Below are 20,587 nucleotides of genomic sequence, written 5' to 3' on the forward strand. Positions count from 1 at the left end.
AAGGTCTGTACAAAGTTCCTGGAAAGTTGCCTTCCTCATTTTAAAGTTCTGCAGCCACTGCTCGTCATCACATAGCTGATAACGATGCAATCCCATCACTAAGTGCTTGTTTCCTGGGACCAGAAATGGCACTCCACTGTGTTGAGCTGCTGCATGAGTGCCAGTAGCAACTGGGAATTATTTTGTTCTATGACTTGCAGCAGGGCTGCTTGAATGACATCACAATGTTCCATGTGACGGCTTCTGTCTAGGCTCTGGAAATAGTGCAGGATAAGGTGTGTGGTGTTTGTAATGCTCACAACAAGGGTGCAGAGCTGAGAGGGGCCATGCTTCTTGGGCTATGGCGTACATGCAGCTAAGCCAGACTTTTTTGTACTCTTTTTGGAAAGCCTGGGTGGCTTCAGAGTAGGGAGAGAAGAAACTGCATCATGGGAGGCCGAAGCCATGTTCCCATTCTCACCTGTGACAATGTTTTGGCCTCTGAGGCTTTGCAAGCCCTTCCCAAACCTCCTGCGGCTAGTTGCACTCTGGGATACAAACCCCCGGTGCACTGCTCTGTGCATCAGTGCTAATGAGGATGCACTCACCGACACAATGAGCATGATGTGGACATGTCCAACCAACTTAATTACTGCCGCGGCTGGATGTCGACTTAAATTAAGTCAACTTAACTTTGTAGTGTAGACATGCCCTGAGATGGTATGGGCTTCAGATACAATTAGATGGTAAATTCTGGGGTGACAGGTGTATGGCTTTCTGTTCTGTAAATTGCCCGGCATGTTTTAAGCTGCTGTAAAAACAAATGATGCCATACATATGTGGTTGGCATCTAGCTCTGTCTCCTTATCAACAAATGTATACATCATTTACCTTGGAAGGGAGATGAAAAAGGGGGAACATTATAAAAGTATATAAAATATTGAATGATAGAGAGATAAGTAATGAGAAGTTCCCAATCTCAGAACACAAGAATAAGGAGACATTGAATGAAATGGAGAGGTAGCAAATTCCTTAACACATAATTAGACATTGGACTTCATTGCTACAGATTGTTTGACCAAGAAACCTAGTATGATTCAAAGCAAAACGATATATCAGATAACAAAAATACCCAGAGCTATAACATTTTATGCAAACAGAGTTTTGGAAGGGATAAAAACTTTGTGCTTCAGGATTTAAGCCATTCTCTAAATATTAGTGATTAAACTGAGACATCCATGGGGATAGATGGTCCCACATCTGCCAATTTGGGTGCATGCATCCTCGGCTGAGACATGGTGCTGGCCATTGTTGACATGATACTGGACTAGATATGCCATGAGTCTGATCCAATATGGCAATTACTATGTTTCCTAATGAAGCAGTCTGAGGGAAATGGGGATCAGGATGAAAAGCAGCACTGGTTCAAATTCAATCCAGGCATATCAAGATGGGAAAACAGTAACTGTGTTGGCATAGTGACATCCATAGAGAACATTTTCCCTCTCTCGTGCATATACACATTCAAGGAGGTGCAAACTCTTAGTTAATACTGAACTCACCATTAGGCAGCCCAAAAAAGAATTTGAAGAGCAACTAGCAAAAGACACAAAAACTAACAGCAGAAAATGTTTAAGTACATCAAAAGCAGGAAGCCTGCCAATCAATCAGTGGGGCCACTGAATGATTGAGGTGCTAAAAGAGAAGACAAGACTTTTGAGAAAAAGCTAATGAATTCTGGACATCAGTCTTCACTGCAGATGATGTGAGGGAGATTCCCACAACTGAGCTATTATTTTTAGGTGACATCTAAGGAACTCTTTCAGACTGAGATGTCAGTAGAGAAGGTTTTAGAACAAACTGATAAATTAAACAGTAATAAGTTGCCAGGACTGGATTGTATTCACCCAAGATTTCTGAAGGAACTCAAATATGAAATTGAAACATTACATATGACACTTAGTAGTTTATCATTTAAATCATCTTCTGTACCAGATGACTGAAGGATAGCTAATTTGACACCAATTTTAAAAAAAGGTTCTGGAGGTGATCCTGGCAATTACAGACTGGTAAGTCTAACTTCAGTACCAGACAAAAAGGTTGAAATTATAGTAAGCAACAGCCACATGTATGAACACTATTTGTTGGGAAAGAGTCAATAAGGGCTTTTGTAAAGGGAAATCATGCCTCACCAATTATAATTCTTTGATGGGGTCAGCAAACATGGACAAGGGTGATCTAGTGGATATAGTGAACTTGGACTTTCAGAAAGCCTATGACAAGATCCCTCACCAAAGGCTTTTAAGCAAAGTAAGCAGTCCTGGGATAAGAGAGGAGGGCCTCTCATGGATCATGAACTGGTTACAAGACAGGAAACAAAGGGTAGGAATAAGTTATAATTTTTCAGAATGGAGAGAGGTAAATAGTGGTGTTTCCCAGGGGTCTATACTTGGACCAGTGCTGTTCAACATATTCATAAATGACCTGGAAAAAAGGACAGAGGTGGCAAAATTTGCAAACAATTCGGAATTACTGAAGATTAAGTCTAAAACAGCCTGCGAAGAGTTACAGAGGAATCTCACCTGACTGGGTAACAGAGAGTCCTGTGGCACCTTAAAGACTAACCAATGTATGTGGGCATAAGCTTTCGTGGGCAGAAACCCACTTGGCCAGATGGGCACTACTGAGGGAGAGAGGTGTGCTGCACCCTGCATGTGAGGCGGGCACACACCGACTGGGGGAATGGACAGGAGCAAGGCACCGGGGAGAAGAACCGTTACAAGTCAGTCCCCGTTCCCTGCCGCCCCCCACGGCCAGCCTAGCTCAGCCTGGCTGGGGAAGGCGTCGGAGCGACCCACTGGCGGCGGTAAGCACCGTCCAGGGCAGGAGCGAGGTGCTGAATCTTTACAGGAGCAGCCCCCAGCATCGCCCCGGGGCGGGGAGCGCGGCGCGGGCACGGTCGGAGCGGAGGGCGGGCGGCCACAGGCGGGGAGAGCGGCAGCGCCTGGCACGAAGCGGCCGGCCCGTGTGCCCAGGCGGGGTGCGGACTGTGAGCGACTCCGTCCGAAGGCAGTGCTCTGGCTCCGGCTCCGGCTCCGGCGCCTGCTGGGCGAGAGCCAGGCCGGGGCTTGCGGTGGGACGGCCAGGGCCCCGCGCCGCGCCATGTCTCTCGGCAGAGCCGGGGGCGCCGGGCCGGCCGCGCTCCGCACTAGCCGCGCTCAGCTCGGGGGCTGAGGAGAGAGGCGGCGCTGCCTGCCCCGCGCTGAGCCCCCCTCGGACGCGGGGGAGGGGCGCGGGCTGTCCTGGGGTCCGGCTCGAGCCCAGCCTGGGGGCGGGGCCGGGGCCGCGGCCGGGGCCGGCGGGCAGCGCGGTTCCCTCAGCAGCCGAAGTCTGGATCATGGCGCCGGGGGCTGGGGAGCCGGAGCGGGGGGCGGCGGCGGCCCCCTGAGGAGGAGGAGCCGAGCAGCAGCTCGAGCTCCATGGAGCAACAGGCGCCGCCGCCCGCCCCGCCGGGGGCCGCAGCTGGGGGCTGGGCTCGGAAGCGGCGGCAGCAGCGGCGGGAACCGGAGCTTCCCCGAGTAAGTTGGAGCCAGGCCGGCGGCGCTGCCGGCGGGACGGCGGAAGGGGGCTGCGGGCCGGGGCCGGGGCCGGGGCCGCGCTGCTGGGGCGGCTCTGTCACTTTGTGCAGGGGCGGCGGGAGCCCCGGGGTGGGAAGGGGAGGCAGAGGGCTCCGGCCGGCAGCGACCCCGGCCCCCGTCGCTCCTCTCCCCCGGCCCCTCATGCGCTGAGAGCGACCCCGGCCCCCACCCCCGTCGCTCGCTCCCCTCCCTGCCTGCCTCCCTTCGCCTGCGGATGCGACCCCCGCCTCCCTGGCTGAGCGGCCCTGTTCCCTGGAGCCCCGAGCGGGGACTGCCCGCAGGAGCTCGGCGGGGGGAGGTGGGATTTAGGGACAGCGGTGGGCAGGAGCCTGGCGAGCGATGGGTGCACGTGTGGGCCCTGCATGGGCGGCGTGAGGGGCGGTGATGGGGTGCCCTGCTCTTGCCCCATAGCGTTGTGCGGCTGGGCAGTGGCTCGTTCCCAGCTCCGCGGGGATGTGCCCTCGTTTTTGTGCCCTTAGCGCAGCAGGAGGTGCGATGGGAAATAACCAGGGCAGGTCTTGTCTACACTAGAAAGTTGGAGCAATTTGGTAGAGCATGTTTACACTCCGCCAGTTGTGCCAGTGTATCGTGGCCACACCGAATCAAGTAAAGTTGCACGGGTAAAAAATGTGTTGCAATGTCCTCCAGGCTGCTTTGAGACATATGGCCTGGTAGGAAAGTGTCATTGTGTATTGTGGGGCAGTCACTGAGTGTTATGGGGATTGTGGGCACTTGGAGTCAAATAATCATATCTAGAGTAGATCTCAGAGCACTTTACAGAAGAGGGCAGTATCATTACCCTCATTTTACAGATGGGATAAATGCCTAAAATTCTCTCAATTCTTTTCAATAATCAGCCATGAACTATTTATGATTTTGCTATTGCAAACATGGATGTGGCATGGAGGAATGCAGCTCTCTGCTCCATTGTAAGGGGAGGGCATACAGTCCTGTTTTGTGAAGATTCCATGCTCAGACTCAGCTGAGGAGGAGTGGACAGTGAATGCAGAGGTTAAGACTGTTAGAGCTACTCACCAAACAGCTGCACTTGGTGGCACAGCAGTTCTGGGCCTGTCCAGCACCCATTGAGCGATGTGTCTGGATCATCTTGCAAACCTGGGATGTCCAGCAGTGACTCTAGAGTTTTTGGATGGGAAAGTCCATGTTGCTGGAGCAGTGTGTCGAGCCGACCCCATTAGGCTGGGGCAATACATGGAATGAGATACATGTCCCCATTCTATATGTTGTCAGTCCCCAGTCTCAGAGTATATAAACACAAGGAGTACTTCTCCATGGTTATACAGGCCATGGAAGATTTACTGATATACATGCTGGCTGGTCTGGAAAAGTCCATGACTTCCATTGTTTCTAAAAATTCAGACTTTTTGACAAGCTGAAAGCAGGGACTTTTTTTTACCAGACTGTCCAATTGTCATTAAGAAGTTTTCTGTACCATTTTGATTCTTGATGACCCCACCTAGCCTTTATATTCCTGATAAACTGGACAGAAGTTTGGAAGGGTTTAACTCTATCACCTAAGCATTTGCCAAATTAACATGGGGTGGCCTTTGGAGACTGAAGGGCAGATGGAGGTGTCCCATGAGAAGGCTGAATCTCAGCAAGGAAAATGTTCCCCAGATGAGTGCTCCGTGCTGTGCAGTGCATATTATCTCTGAGATCATGTTGCCAGGATGAGGTGTATGATGGGTGTTCAGCTGTCTGCTGAATTCAAACAGCCTGAAAGTAGTCTGGTTAACAGTGCCACTGTCAGTACAGTTTGGGTGTGGAAAACTTTTGAAAGTTTACTTTGATGGTAGGCAATAATGTGACTCTTTCTGTGGGATCATTAGTACAGCAACTGATGGTGTATTGTGTTTATACACAACTTGAACCTGTGTTTCAATAGACTCTGATTCATGAATTTTAAAGGATAGTGTATTGAAGTATGGAAAACAGTGTATGTATGTGAGCAACTGTAAAATAACTTGATATATTTCTAGATTGAGCAAAGACAATTGCTTCTGTAGTATACATGGACTGCTGACTATATAAATACTCAATTTTTAAAATTGTGGTGTGGGAATGTTTTCTGGCTATATGAATTACTCTCTCTAGCACTGCAGGCAGTTCTCTAGTGCTGGAAAGCACCATAAACCACCAATTTTGCACTGCATTTACTTTATTAACAATATATCAGGCATCACAAGAGGCAATAACTTGTAAACAACTTCGGCTGTACTAGCTATGTTATGCTGTTTGAAGAAGCACTATGTTAAAGCACACTAGGAAACACTTAGTATGCACCAGCATGGTTTACACGGACCAAATAATGCGTGACATTTCAGTGCACTTTAGAAATCACACCTCCATAGTGCGCGTTACCTTATCTTGTAGATGGGCCCTTAAATATCCATAATGTGTCAGTCACCACAATATGCAGGTACTCATGATACAGACACATTTTTTTTCCTCTCTGTTTTTCATTTTTTAAAGAGAAATATGTCTGTATGTCTGACTAAAAATACAAGTTTTAAGAATTAGAGAACTCATTTGTTTTCATTTGAAGTTAGATTATAATTAAAAGGACAGTGGTCAGCATTCCTTAAAAGTCTTTTATGTTCAATTGTTTATAATACTTTACTTTTCCTACCAAGTTGTCATTTTATCTTGCAGACTTTTTTTTCCCAATTTTGTGGAGTTATGGATCTTTTTATTCATTTCTTCAACTTCATAATTCTTTAGTCTGAAAAAGAGAGTATCTTTGTAGGTTCTCTACAATTGGTGAGCTAAACTTGAAGAGTTTGCCCTTTTAGTTTAATGAGTGGTGTGTGTTTATAAAACTAGATATTTGCAAGTCAGTAGTTTCCAAAAATTAAAAATACAAACTACAATATTAAAATGGATATCATTAATCTCTCCTGTTCATCTGTTTAGCAAATCTACCCAATAATGGCTACCATGCTCAAAATATGTTGTGAGGAAGGATCTGAAAAAGCCTTAAGGGTACAAAGACAAGTAAGCTAATGACTTGCCTACACAAACATATAGTTTGCAGCAAGCTCGGGTGTAAATCTACCTCACACTAGCCTGCTGCACACTCTCTCGGTGTGGACCATGCTGCCACATACCAAAAGTCTCCTAGTGCACTTTGACCTATCCTTCTTTGAAATGGGAGGAGAACAAAGAGCACTGAAGAAGTTACTGTATGCAGCAGACACTTGGGTATGTCTACACAGCAAAGAAAAGCCCATGGCTGGTCTGTGCCAGCTGACTTGGGCTGTGGGGCTCTTTCATTGCTGTGTAGATCTCCAGGCTTGGGCTGCAGCCTGGGCTCTAGGACCCTGTGAGAGTGGGAGAGTCCCAGAGCCTACCTACAGCCCAAGCCTGGAGGTCTACAAAGCAATGAAACAGCCCTGCAGCATGGTCCAGCTGCAGGTTTTTCTTTGCTGCATAGACATTCCCTTAGTGTGCGACACACCAGTGTGAGGTGGATTTACATCTCTACTTGCTGCAAATGATGTTTGTGTAGACAAGCCTTAAGAGAGAGGTTTTCTCATAACTTACTCCACATTACTCAAACCCATCAATTATTTTAATTGATTAAATTTGAGACTAAATATGTTAACAATCAGGCATTGCTTATATGACCCAAGTTGTGTTTTTGAACGTAGATGAATTAAAAGCAGGTTATCTATCATCTGAAAGAGATGGTAAACATGACTCCAAACTCACGTCTTGCTTCCTGTGTGTAATGAATTATATTTGCTCACTTTGGTATTAAAAGAAGGATTTAACTTTTTTTACTGTTTGTTGTTGCACAGGTATAACTAGATAGATAGAACTGCACAGGTGTAACTAAGGATAGAATTTGGTCTGTGTAACCTTTATTTTTCATGATGCATGAGCCAGAGAGAACTCAGCTTGAGCCTCCAGGGATTGCAGGCTTTTGCTGGAGTTTTAAGCACTATATTTTTTAACCATATTCAGAGTGTGTCTAATTGACACAGTGCTAACAGAAAGTGGTGTGGGATTTTGGCCTGTCTACACTAGAACTCCCAACATTGTTAACACCAGTAGAACTGAACTGGTACAGTCAAAGACTTAGTGGCATTGATTTGTTGCATGTGTTTGACTTGTATCTTATGATTTACATGTGTTTATACTCTGTACCTTAGGAATTAAGTTTGAATTCTCTATATCCAGGGTTGGAAGTTCAGAACTACTTACTATTTCAAAGTAGCTACTTAAATATTCCTATTATCGCTGTATTAGAGCTGGTCAAAAATTAGAATTTCCGTCCCACAGGATATTACAATGCTTCAACAATTTTTTGTCCTGGATTGACCTGAAAGGCTGAAATTTTTTGTATAACAGAATGTTCCAAAACGATTTTTTTGGACATATTTATAAGTCTCCTTTTGATGCTTCTGATTGAAATGAAACATTTTGACATCCCTGAATCAGAACATTCTATTTTGGTGTGTTGGCTCCTGAGCCAGACTAAGGGCTCACCTACACTGGGAACTTGCATCGGTATAGCTATGTCTCTCAGGAGTATGAAAAATCCACACCTAAGAGATGTAGCTATGTTGACCTAACTAACCCCTGCTGTACACAACACTAGGTTAATGGAAAAATTCTTCTGACACGCTAGCTACTGCCTCTCGGGGAGGTAGATTACTTACTCCAATGGGAGACCCCCTTCTGCTGGCATAGATAGTGTCTACACTGAACTGTTATAGTGGTGCAGTTGCAGCAGTTTAAGTGTAGATATACTCCAAGTCTTACAGGATGTATGATGGTCATGTGATTCCCCTGGTGCACCACAACCGTTCAATCAGAGGAGACACCACCGGAGATGCAGTACAGACAAAGGGATATTGAGTGGGTATGAGGCCCTGAGGCAGCTCAGTCAAACATAGATTAATATTAGCGTGACCTGAAATTAGATATTACATGGAGCTCAGTAGACCAAAACATTTCAATTCATGTCAATCTGACTTGAAACAAATTGTCATTTTGATTTTCCCAACACAGAATTTTGATTTTTGCAGAAACTTAATTTTCTGTCCCCAAAATATGGTGATGGAAGTTTCCCACTCAGCTCTAGTATGTGCCCTCTCATAGACACCCTTTGAAACAGAAAGCTAAGCTTTGTTGAGTCTGATTTTTAATCCATTAGGGAAGAAGTTATGTTTTAAATGAGCTTCCCAATCTGAAAATCCAATTAAATTTTTTTTTTTTTCTTTCAAAGCAGTACAGGCCTGTAATTTATGGGTAGGGCTTCCTTTTGTAGGTATTTCTTGTGATTTAAGGTATTTATAAATTTAGGGAAATCACAGTTTATTTTTTTAAGATGTAGAACTAGATTTCCATGAGCATCTAAAAATCCCTCATTGAACTACATAAAAAAATCCACCACTTTCAAAAATTTACATCTGGGAATGAGCTTGCAGTGAGCACGTGGCGTCTTTAGGATTTGATGGATCCTATTCCCAAGACAGAAAAAGAATAACTTTCAGGTATTTTGGTATATATTTAATGAAAAGCTGTCCTGTTCTCTTATGAAAACCTACCTGTTTTCAAGCTGTGGTGACATGCTCTTTGTATAATATTTTATAATAATTTGCTAGGAAGAAATCCAGATTAAAGCAATTACTGTTCTTCATTTGAGCAGATGCCACAGTGGGCTGGGAAGTAGAACTAGGATTTCATGTTGTTAAACATACGGTTCCAATGGCTTGTCAGCTCTCACTACGCTATTCCTGTAAAAACCTGTACTCTGATTGGGTGAAGGATGTATGTGGCTTGGCAAGATTTGGTATCTGCCTAGAAGTGTAGCACTGGCCGTATGTGTTGGCTGCAAGCAGCATGGAGGTTATGGGGAGGGACTCCAGATGCCTTGTTTGTTCTTGGACTTTTGTCCCAGGCACTTTCTTTTCAAAAACGATAACCCTCCAGAGTTCAGAATAGGAAAACTCAAGGCTTTTATAAAAGCAGACCTTTCCAATTTAAGTGAAGAAATGAAAATGTTAGCTAAATCTAGTAGTAACGTTGGAGAGGAAACTGTACAATATTGTGGAGTTATTCTTCACAGAGAGTGAAACTTTCAATTATATATTTGAGCTGTTTTTGGTAACATATATTTAGAGTGAGTATATGTCACTATTTCAGTATCCTTCTGTAATGCTAGTTTTCTCTATTTAGATTTTCCCTTTCATGTGATTTTATTCTGATACTTTAATGAATATCTTGGAAAGTATTTCAGTAGATGTAGAATATACAACCCCCCTACATGGCATTCTTAAGATATTACAATCTTTTTTATGGAAGTAAAGAGGTTAAAGAAAGGGTTTTGATAGTCTTTCAGTTTTATTTATGGACTTGCCATCAAAATGTGATTTATATAGGGAAGTATCTGTTTGAACTACTGAATTATAGCTGCATTTGAGGTGGAGTATGGACAAAAGGCTCAGTTCTGAGGCATGTGATTCAAAATTTTTAAGAGAAATTGAACATTCTGTCTGCATTGTTTTCAGATTCCTGCATCATGTCTGTTTTTTGTTGTTGTCCTCTGCTTTTTGTTTAATTGGATTTTCTCAATTATTTCTTGTCATTAGTGTTGTTGAAGTTCCAGGAGAAGCTGCTCCCTGGTAGGAATTTTTGTAAGGCTGCATGCTTCTCTGAAAGTCAAATCTGTCTACTGCAAAAACATATTTTTATTTTAGTATCTTCCACTTTGTTAAATATTCAGTTTACATAAAATCCTACTTTGAGCGCTTGACTTTGGAAGCTAAACATTCTTCTAACATAGTTTTGTGTGAGTGTAATTTCCTAGTTTTGTCTGTCTATAGCAAATTGTATTATGTGCAAAAATAACAATTCCTTCCCCCATCATGAATCATCAGCAAGGTTTGACCTACGTTTTAGCACAGACAACTACTACTACTTGAACTCAGGACTAACAACAATAGCTGATGGCAGGCGCAACCTGTTTTCCCAGGGGTGAGGATGCGTTGGTGGGTCTAGTGGATACTTGGATGGAAGTTGGGGAAGCTCCTGCCCCATTTGTTACCTGTAGAGGGGGAATTGTCTGCTTGCTCCATGTGCTGGATTGAGGGAGTGGTGGTGGTGGGGAGCCTGGGCCATCAATCTCCCTCCTCATCCTGCCCCCAGCCCTGGAGTTGGGGAAGCTCCTGCCCTTTACTTTCCCCACCTCAGCTACCTCTGCTCTGACAGTTCCCAGTTGTTCCCAGTGCAGTCTGCTAGTGGTGGTGCTGCAGCTTTGGCACTGGCATGTGCCTGACCTTAGAATGCTCATTGATTTTCTTTCTCCTACTGCCACACTTTTTCTTAGGAATGCAAGTGAGAGAAGGGAAATGGGATTTTTTAAAACAATTTATAGCCTAGCTAGATCTGAATATAAATTCATGGAACAGAAAGGCATTTCTCTAGACAATGGAGAAGTGAGAACTTCTCAAGGTTGCAAGAATCTTTTATAATGGAAAGTGTTGGGCAGCCTAAATATAGGGGTTGCTGCTAGCTCCCTTATAATGACTGTAAAGAATGCTAGCTGTAAATAGTAAAAGGGAATGGTTTTGTAATGAATAATTGTCACAGTATCTCTGATGGTTGTAATAATCATCTCTTATTCATGGTTTGGGTACCGGAACTGCTCAGTTTTGCTCTGTGGTTCTCTTGTGCACCTGATTACATTCTGCTTCCATAAATTGTTCTCCTGGCACCAGGGGTTAAATTATAGCATATACCGGAAACCATCGTAATAGTTTCCTTTATCATAAGTCTAATTTTTTACTATGATTATTCAGCTTTATAGTGTATAAAATACAGAACTCCTGATATATGGACTGGAAATGAGGATGCCTGGATTCTCTTTCTTGCAGTGACATGGACTCACTTTGTGATATTGGGAGAAAGTCAGCATCTCTTTGCCACGCTTTGTCTGTAAAATGAGTCTGATGGTATTTGCCTCTCTCTCAGGATGATTGTTTTCCTTAATGTTTCTATAATCTGTTGAGGTCCTTTGGATAAAAGGTTTCCATGTAAATGCAAAACATTGTGAATAATTAAGATTAATTTCTTTAATGCATTCTGGGTGTGTCTGAGTAAGGTTTCTCTTGAGGGAAGGACAGAATTAAATGCTGCTGAAACCTGTGATCAAAATCAGAGTTTTAATTTGCGTTACTGTGGGGTACCTAATGATAAATAATGGCCACTGATCTATAGGTACAATTTGTATTTTGTTTTTTGAATGCCTTAAACTCCCTGAGGTTTAGCCTGATGAGGTCTACAGTGCCTGATTTCCTGAGGGTATCAGTTTATGCAGTGTTGAGCAACTCTATAATAGGTTAACAAGGATGCTCCCAAGCAAATAGTCCCCCTGGTACTAAATGCATCTGTCCTCATCATTGTGGTTAGATGGAGGTGATGAGAATGAAAGTGCTATATGCTATGAATTGTGCAAAGCTGAAGATGGTTTTTTCAGAGTAATTCTGTTGAGCTTTGAATTAAATCGAATGATCATTTCACAGCTGGTCACAGTTCCCTACTGGAGACAGTTTTAACACTTATACAGTATTTGGGAACTTTTTCTTGTTAAAATACAGTTGTTCTAGATGTCTTGGCAGGTATGTGGGTTTTTTGTTGTTTTTTGACTGAACACTATTTTAGTTGAAGAGGAATTCTCGAACTTCTCATTCTGTTACCTCTTGATGTCAAATGACCACATATCACAGATGAAACAACATAGGTCAGTGTAGTTCCACATCACCTCTCCCCCTACTTTTCTCTGTAACAAACCAGAAAAAGATGCTGCTTCTTCAAGAGAGCACCATTAAAGATACAATAGAGAAATAGAGGTAGCTTGTCTGAAAACGTGTGCCTTTTGAGATTGTTCAGATTATAACCAAAATGACCAGAGTTGGAGAAAAGCCAGGGCCCATCATGGCTGCATCCCAGTACCACTTACATTATCAGGTTAAACAGAGGGGGAGGGCTCTCCTTCCCTCTTCTTTCTAGCAGCTGATTTGTTTCCTTGATGGTATATGTTGAAGGCTTAATGATAGAATCAGGCCTGAAGAATACACTCAGGCTTTCTGTTGAGAGAGCCAAATCATGTGTTTTTTACTCTAAATTGTCTCTCCTTGTTTATTGCCTGTGACTAATTGATCAGATATTATGTAATCTATTTTACACTATACTGCCCTCTCTCCCCCTCCCACCACAAGTGTTAAGAATCAGCAGTATTTAATAAAATAGAATGAATTTATGTTCCTTAGAGTCAATGCAATAAATTGTCAGTGATGTTACAGTTGCAATGGACTAGTTTAAGAAAGCTAGTCTGTAGTTCTTCAAAACCAGAAACCCTCTTATATGCATTTGTTGTTCTGTAGTAGATCTGTCTTGTCTGAACAAATAAGCAGACAACCTAATCTCTTTCTGGTGGGAGAGAATAAATGTAGTACAACAGATGTCAAGGTGAAGAGAAATATGCATAGCTCATACTTCTGAAGAACATTTCCTAAAGGTTTGAGGAATTCACTTAGGCTTTGCAAAAAGTTCTCTTCTTAACACTAAAGGACTGTTACTTGATGGTTGTACCTACAAATGGATAATGATGGAATAAATCATTAATAGTCTGGAATGATTTGGAGAAACCCAAGATAATGAATTGAGTGTTAATAAGCCTCATGACCAGATGAGGAGATTACAAATGACTTCGATTTTGCAGCATTGGACAAGTTGGAGAGAGTTGTGGACAAGAGTTGTGGAGAGAGTTGTGGAGAGAGTTGTGGACAAGTTGGAGAGAGTCCAGCGGAGGGCAACCAAAATGATTAGGGGGCTGGAGCACAGGACTTATGAGAAGAGGCTGAGGGAACTGGGCTTGTTTAGTCTGCAAAAGAGAAGAGTGAGGGGGGATTTGATAGCGGCCTTTAACTACCTGAAAGGGGGTTCTAGGGAGGATGGGGCTAGGCTGTTCTCGGTGGTGGCAGATGACAGAACAAGGAGCAACGGTCTCAAGTTGCAGGGCGGGAGGTCTAGGTTGGACATTAGGAAAAAGTTTTTACTAGGAGGGTGGTGAAGCACTGGAATGGGTTACCTAGGGAGGTGGTGGAATCTCCATCCTTAGAGGTTTTTAAGCTGCGGCTTGACAAAGCCCTGGTTGGGATGATATAGCAGGGGTTAGTCCTGCTTTGAGTAGGGGGTTGGACTAGATGACCTCCTGAGGTCCCTTCCAACTCTAATATTCTATGATTCTATGATTCTATGATTCATTTAGCTGTGGTGCAGTGTTGGTGCAACTAACAGGAATTGTAGTCATTCATAATCTGGAGGATAAGGGCAGAATTATAATTTGGTTCTAGAAGCAGAGAAGAGCATAAAATAGGATTATTTATAACTTCCCCATAGAATGCTGCATTCTGATGCACTGATATGATCCATGAGGTTTAATTTAATATATGGACTTCAGCTTTGACAGATATTTGAACTGGATTGGTTAACATACTGTTTAGGTAGGTTAGATATACGTTGCAAAAATTGTCACAAGGAAGTTGTTGAGGCCACTGGTTTGGTTTCAGTGTCTTTCTTTCTTGGTATGGACATATTAGAATAGAAGACAAATGAATTCTGAAACACGTACCAATGCTACTACACCTATGGCAATCACATGGGGCAAAAATTTTAAGATTCCAAAAGGGATTGGACATTTATATGGATATCAAGAAATCCAGATTAGTTGTAATTAATGATAACAAAAATATTGGAAGTGATATTAAACCTCATGTTTCTGGATTTAAAATAATCTCTGTTGGAGACTAGCATGAGACCTAATATGGGAAGCAGATTATCCCACATCTGCCTACAGTGGGGCTCTTACAAATGCCTCTGAAAGCATCTGACACTGGCCATTGCTGAAGACAAGACGCTGGGCTAGATGGACCTCAGATCTGATCCAGTATCTCAATTCCTTTATACCTTTCTATGTGGTATTGTCACATGGTGCTCTCTCTATTACCTGTGGTGCCATGCTACCTTGCCTGTTTCTGTCACCTCATGGTCATAAACATAGCTAGGCCGTTTTTCCATCATATGTACATTTTATTGCACAGCTCTTTTACAAATAGGACAAGACACAGGCATATTGCAGCAGTTTTCCACGCAGCTTTTCTCCATTGTCCAGCTCACTCTTTGAACTCCTCTCCTCTGCTTCCTGTTTTTTCCACTTATATCCTCCCGGTTACTGCCAGTTGTATCAATATTGTACTAATCACCTCTTAGGTGCAAATAATCCCCCAGCAGAAAACTGGTGAACAGCAGCCTTTTCTTGCCACAGTAATGACGGTGATCAGGATGCTGCTGCTAGCACTCTGTCACAGGTGTCTTAATGAAAAATTGTCATTTTCAGAATAAAAATGTCATAATCCAATTACTTTTATGCTGGATTCCAAGTGATTATACATCAGGCCATACTATTATCTCAGTGCAGCTCATTTTTTTTCTTATCAGGGTGGTTCCATGATGACACTAAACCCTTCAGAAAACTACTTGACTCTGTATTTCACTGTTTCTCCAGTTTCTCCAGTTTTGCCATTTAGAAATGCAAGTGTTTAGCAGCTGGTTGTTTCATTTCTAGTATTGGAATCACAAGTGCTGACCTTCGTGAGGTTAGGCCTGCTGTTTCTTTCTACAAGGAATTTAATTTGATTTTTGTTTTTGAGTTCTTCTGTGGAATTTTTAGTTTATGCAGAAATTTGTCATGTATAAATCTTCCCTTATAAATTCTCTAATACTCTTATTAGAGTCATTACTATTGATCTCCAGAGGTGCTCATGAAAAAACATTTTACAAGAATCCTACAGGTTGGCCATTAGGTCCATAATATATTTGTATGACAAATTTAGCAGCTTTAAGGGACATTGATATTGTATAGGGTACAATTAATTTGTGCAGAAGTTAATGTCTGAATTATAGGTTCTTTTAGGGCAGGGAGGTTGACCTAACAGATGACTTATAGACAGTTTAAAAGTATCCATTTCTTATTAGAAAGTTACTTTGGTTGGTTGCTCCCTGTATAGAATGGACATTGCTGAAACACTGGTTTGGATTTGGTGTGTCTGCAGTGGCTTTGTATGTGAAATAAACTTTTATTTACTCAAAGTCTAGTATTTCTCTTTTATAGCATCTTTTGAGAAATCGCTATGTCCCACTACAAATAGGAGACAGCTTGAATAAGAGAGAAACACGAGGTTGCCAACAGGTTAATCTGGCTTTTAAATACTTTGAATAACATAAATCCTATATGATAATTGTCAGGGCTGTCAAATGTCATGCATCTTGCATGACACTCGTGTTGGCAGAAGTCATACATTCAAGTGGGCTGCCAGAATAAGTTACAAGTATGGGTCATCATGGTACCCAAGAAAGATGCTGCTGGATCTGAACAGTGAAAGAGCAGGTGATGGTGGTGAGAGGGGTCCAATACTGGTCCTGGACACTCTTCACCCTTTCCAGCAATCAGCAAACTTCCCCACTTCCACAAAATAACCCCGCAAACCCACATGTCTTCAGCTGACTGCCTGAGCATCTCTTCAAACTCAGTTATTTGGTAACTCCAACCACCCAATTGCTCCCATCTTTCCCCCCCGATACACCCACAAATCCAGATTTCTCCTAGCTACCTCCCAGCTTCCCTGAAAACTCAGGCTTCCTACAGGCCTCCTGACCTTCATCCACCACACTTGTCAACACCCATCCACCTGCCACAGCTGCTAAATTTGTACCTCTTCATGTCCTGCAAAGGCCACTCCTAGAGTCAGTGTGTGTTGATCGTACATCTCAGCTTATGATCATATATAAATGTACAGATATGCAAATTAGTATATTACTTTGCATAAACATTACATGAAGCTGTTATGAATTTTCCGGGTCAGTGTTGTTGAGAGAAATCTAATATACCAGTACCGTTCCAAGCAGTTTTCTAGAATAAGGGCTGTTGCTATTTGTAAACTTGATTGAAGTTGCAGAACAATAGGTTAATAAATCCAAAGTTGTATTGCATGAGGATGCAGCTATACATTTTTTCAGTGTTACCCCTAAGAGGATGGGAAACTCATGTTGAAGAACAATCCTAGTTCACATCTTGACACCCAGCAACAATTATTGATTAGTCGAGAATGTAAAGCAAAAATCTCTTTCTGCTACAGTCTTGTGTTTTAATTATCCTAGGTTTTTCTAAGGACTATGAAGTTGTTATTTAAATACCGACATAGATATATCTGGAAAAGATCTTCAGCAGGTGATATTCTGTCTTTTCTGTAAATGCTAAAGCATTAATCTGTTCAGTAGACATAATTTTTGATGCTCCAGCTATTCTCCAGCTTCTTGGAGAAATTTCCCAGAAAGAATGAAGCTGTTTCTGGAATGACAGTCAGGCTTTTGATCCAGGAAAATCTGGGTCATAGGAATTTATAATAGTAATCTATCAAAACATGCTTTCTATTTAAAAAAAGGTTCTTCAGGTGGCAGCCCTGTGGATATTCCATGTCAGGATATGTGCGCATCCATGTGCTCTTGATTTGTCAACAGTGTCTGGGGGCCCATGCCTGTACACAGTTCTCCTGTCCCAGTATGAGGGTATATATGCGGACAGACCTGCCACCGCTCCAGTTCCTTCTCAGTTGCCTGTGGTTTGAGACAGTGTGTCACTGTGTCTGTTATATAAGCCATATGGCTTGCTATAATTTTCTTTTTTCCTTTATTTTACGAGTGTTTATTTTATTTTATTTTATTATTTTCCCTAATCTCCTTTCCCCATTTTTTTTTCTTTGCCCGATCTGGGCCTTTGTTTTCTTGGGCCTCAATCTGCAGCCTCCAACACAGGTGATGGCCAAGATCCCAGATTTCAAACCCTGTCAAGCCTACCACAGGTCTTTTCCCTGCTAATATTCAAGGAAAGTGACCCTGGTGGTCTGGATCTCAGGAGATCTCATGTCTCAGTAAGGATACCGTTGAGGCTACCATTCTTTCCAATACTGATACAGTGGCACCAAATAAGAAGCCACGTATCGAGAAATAGCTTAGAGTACTATCATCTTTGGCATCGGACTTAGTGTCTTCAAATCATAGAGACGCTAGAATCAAGCTGAGACTGCTGTCACATACTGGCTCTTCCTTGGTACTGTCCCCAGTACCACTTCAGGTACAAACCTTCAGGAGTCAATATGTTGAATTGATACCATCCAGGCCGCTATCCCATAAGGATCTTCAACCCATAGAAGAGACTAAATCACCATTGCTGATGCGTACCAGAAGGATTTCCCCATGGGTACTGACTCATTTCCCAGAGCCTATTTATCCATCATTCATATCATCGTCGACGGTGGTTCGTCCTCTAGTACCAATACAGTCTCCTTGTAGGCTATTTGAGGGCGTTGAGAGTACCTTCCTGCTGGTACCAGCACATCACCTATTTGACCTTGATACTGATGCATGTTCAAGTATCCGCATGGGGTTTGGTACCAACTTGTCTGCCAGTACTGCCACCACTTGCTCCTCCGATGGACCTGGGACGACATCTCATCTGGCTCTTCCACCTTCCAGCCTACCTCCCTCAAGGTTCACCCTAGCAGGAGACATTTCCAGAGACCCTGGCCAGGACATCCATTGTATCCCTCCCCCCATGTGACCCTTCCCTTATATCCCTTATAAGGGCCTTTCCCTTATATCCCATCTCAGTGGGATTCCTAGAACCCTTGGGCCTCCTATGGTGACCAGTTCTGTAGTGTCCTGTCTTGTAAGAGGATGCGTCAGGAGCAACAGCTAACATCCTTTAGTCTTGTTCAAAAGGAAAGAAAGGAATATGAACCAGCTAAGGAGAAAGAAATGCCATCTTCTCACAAGTTCTTTTCCTCACCATATGATGCTGTCATGCCTCTCCCCATCTTAACCTGATGATTTCAGGGCTTTCCAGGACTTTATGAAATGTGTGGCAGACACATCACAAATTCCATTGGAGGTGATACAGGGGATCCTAACACACTCTGTTGGACATCGTTTGTACATCTCCTCAAGGCAAAATTGCACTGTCCATCAGCGTTGCTTTACTGGCTGAAGCATGCATAATGTGGTAAATCCTAGCCACTATACCACCAATAAGCAAGCGGACTGAGCAAGTCCATCCAGAGGTTGAGTAATTTTTTCTCCCTCACCCTACACCAAACTCTGGTGATTGAGGCAATTAACAAACGTAACGGACAACATCAGTTCTGTTCAACTCTCAGATAAAGAGCTAAAACATCTGGACCTTCTTGGTGATAAAAGCTACTCATTGGCCTCTCTGCAGTTCAGAATAGCCACTTATCAATACCTGCTGGCAAAGTATGAGTTCACAAATTATTCAAAATTTGCATTTTTTATTGAACACCTGACTCAAGACTGAGGAGAACAATTTCAGGCCCCCATTACAGAAGGTCAGACAGTTTCCAAAGCATCTCTCTAAGCCTCACTTGATGCTGCTGGTGCAGTAATACTCTCCATGGCTATGGCAGTAGTTGTACATTGAGATTCTTGGCTGCAGTTCTCTTGCATTCCCTGGGAAGTACAAAATACTGTTAAGGACCTTCCTTTCAGGGGGACCAAATTGTTTAGCAATGCCATTGGAGAGTCCCTTTCCTCTCTCGAGGACTTCCAGCTGAAGCTATGATCTCTGAACATTTACACGCCTGTGATTAAGAAGAAATAGAGCAGGTTATAGATGTCTTAACGATCTTGTCTAGTCTGCTACCAGCTAATGAGACAGACTGAACACTCCAGGAAGAAGCACAGATCTAAGAAAGAGCTCTTGGTTACAGCAACCTCCCAGTCAGCAACTTCTTCAAAGTATCTATTTTGACCTTTTGGTTGAGTCACAAACTATCTCCCACTCCAGATTCTATGCTCCACAACCCTAATAGGGTTTGTCTTCCCCATTTTCTACCTTCCTGGGAATTTATCACCTCAGACAGATGTAAATTACTGGAAGTAATTTCTGCAGGTTATTCTATACAGTTCAGCTCCCTATCACTTCCCCCAACCTCCTTCTCCAGCCCTCTTCAGGAACCCTTCTCACAAGGAACTTCTCAGGCAGGAAGTACAATCCCTCATAACACTGGGGCATGACCAAATGTATTTTACTGGACTGTGTCAGGAAAGGGTTCTATTTACAATACTTTCCAGTCCTGAAGAGAAATAGGCAATGGACTGCAGAACTTTGAACAATTTTGTCTTTGCTCAACTGTTCTAAATGGTAACACTAGCAACAATAATTCCTTCTTTGAATCCGGGAGATTGGTTCATTTCCTTGACCTTCAGGATGACTGTTTCCATATTGCCTTGCATCTCTTATGCAGATGATTACTACATTTGGTGGTAGGCAAGGATCACTATCAATTTCACATCCTATTCTTTGGCCTTTCTGGTGGCCCAGGGTGTTTATTACGGTCTTGTCAGTTGGTGCAGCCCGTCTTCGCCAGATAAGAATAATAATAGTCCCTACCTGGATGATTGGCTCCTGAAAGGTTGCTCATTTCTAGAGATTTAGACAGCAACCAGCAAACCCCTATTTCTGTTCCACTCATTAGGCCTTCCCCTCAATGCAAAAAAAATATTTCACCCACTCAACAGGGCCAGTTTGGATTCCTCCATTGCCAGCACATACTTGCCCAAAGATAATTTGCCACAATGTCCAACCTTGTTTCAAAGATACAGCAAAGGCTGCAAACCTCAGCATAGGATTACCTAAAACTTCTGGTCCACATGGCAGCTAGTATGTTTGCAACACTCTCCGCAAGACTATGCTCTTGATGTCTTCAAGCCTGGCTGGCAACTGTCTATACCTCCAAAAAGCAAAGTATGTGAAAATGGGAGTTTGTACCCTGTAGGGTCATAGATTTTCTAAATTGGTGGAAAAA

At 43.0% G+C, this 20,587-nt stretch overlaps 1 protein-coding gene across 1 annotated transcript in view; it reads left to right on the top strand.

Annotated features, from left to right (window-relative positions):
* Positions 1-3,539: 3,539 nt before the first annotated feature.
* Positions 3,540-20,587, top strand: part of TTC28 (tetratricopeptide repeat domain 28) — a 358,389-nt gene continuing 341,341 nt past the window's right edge. Inside the window, exon 1 of the mRNA XM_067539398.1 lies at positions 3,540-3,557. The gene's annotated coding sequence lies outside the window, so the exon portion shown is untranslated. The remainder of the gene's footprint in view (positions 3,558-20,587) is intronic.

Source organism: Emydura macquarii, unplaced genomic scaffold (assembly GCF_026122565.2).
Source record: "Emydura macquarii macquarii isolate MOO-44397 ecotype Brisbane River unplaced genomic scaffold, CSIRO-AGI_Emac_v2 contig_554, whole genome shotgun sequence".
Lineage (NCBI taxonomy): Eukaryota > Metazoa > Chordata > Testudines > Chelidae > Emydura > Emydura macquarii.